We start from the raw sequence: 1,666 nt of genomic DNA, 5'->3' as shown, positions 1-1,666 counted from the left end.
AAGCATGTGTGTATGAATCCATGTTTGGGGGGTCATGTATCATCGTGCCGTACGTGTTTTAAATCAAGCTTCGAGGTATTGCGAAGTATACATTTGAATTCCTTCTTATCCCGTATTAAGGGTTTGTGGATGGGCTGTCAAACTTTACCGAGCTCTTTTCGGCTTTTGGTTGCAACAAAATGGGGGAGCACATTTTAGTTGATGATACATGAATGGGGAGATATGTGAGTGCTGATATCTGTGCCTATATTCCCTATCGACTATGTGTGTTATTACCTGAAGGTTGTAGAAATGAAGATAAAGAGCAATTATGGTAAATGCAGTCGTAAACTATGTGAGTTTAATGTACATTTGCCGATTGAAGTCTTGTCTGTGTCTTGTCTTGTCTTGTCTCGATGTACATGTTGACTGTAGTCTCCCGATGCTTTTGCTATAAACGGTGTGCAAAAAGCTTTTTCAATGTCCATAGACTTACAAAAAGTGTTGGGCTAGCGTAAAGTTAAAGTTACTAGGGATATGGGGGTCTATGGCATAGTCCATCAGTTGTCTGTGTAAAAGGTTGTCAAATTCTTCTTCCAAGCGGATGTCTTTGTACCTTGGAGGAAAACAAAGGAGAAACGGGTGAAAGAAACAGACCGTGGAATCACATTTTCATCACAACATTGTCTCAATGGTTGGGTCGTAAATCAAATCAGTCGTTGTTATTACAGTATCTTCACTTCTTAAACTCATCACTCGGGCGCTACGTTTACACTTTGTTAAAACCCGAACGCATCTAAATATCAGACCGACCAATATGATGACACCCAGAATACACAAAAGAAATTTCCCTACATCCATGATAATACCTTGGGTCCATTCTCCTAAACCAGAGAACCAATTTCGTGGGTTCAACCATGTCACCCAATCGGTCAGCTCATTACCCACAGCGGCAAGGGTGAGATTGTGTTTCCTTCGGAACTCCCATTTTAATTGCAAAATGTCATCCATCTTTTGATCTATGACCTCGGCCGGGTCCTCTGTGCTGTTTGTAATATACGTACAGCACTTTATTCCATACTGAGTCGCTAGGGTAACACAATACCCGCCTGTCACAGCTGTGAGATAATTGAGAATCATCCTATGCTGAACCAGTTCTGTTTTATAAGCTTGGAGCTCCCTTCCGGTATACCTGAATGTGTCATCATACATTTCAGTGATATTGTCTAATAAATTTGCAAGCGCAGATATATATTTATAATTTATCACTCCTCTGGCGGTACGAGTGATATCTAACGCGATTAGGAATTGAATCCCGGTGGATTCATGGATCAGGTCAGAGGCCGGATGCTCTGTTCTTTCTATCAGGTGCCGTTTAACGATGTGCTCGTAATGAGTGTGAGTATAAGGAGCTTGGGCACTGCGGTGAATATCCTTCATTTTAGTGTGGGATACGGTCATTACCTCAGGCAGTACTTTTCCAATATAACATAACCCTTCTGAGTTTGGGGCAAGCCACTTATACGCCTTCCTCCCGCATATGAAGTATGCATCATCGGGGAGAACATATGGGACGGAATAGGACATTACCATATTACAAATTTTCCATATGAAATCTCCTAACCCTAATTCTCCCATCTGTTTAGTACACGTATCTGTTTGTACGATATGTGCACAGTATCCTGGT

The sequence above is a fragment of the Pseudophryne corroboree genome, chromosome 8 (genome assembly GCF_028390025.1).
Source record: "Pseudophryne corroboree isolate aPseCor3 chromosome 8, aPseCor3.hap2, whole genome shotgun sequence".
Taxonomy (NCBI): domain Eukaryota; kingdom Metazoa; phylum Chordata; class Amphibia; order Anura; family Myobatrachidae; genus Pseudophryne; species Pseudophryne corroboree.
This window is presented reverse-complemented; position numbering follows the sequence as displayed.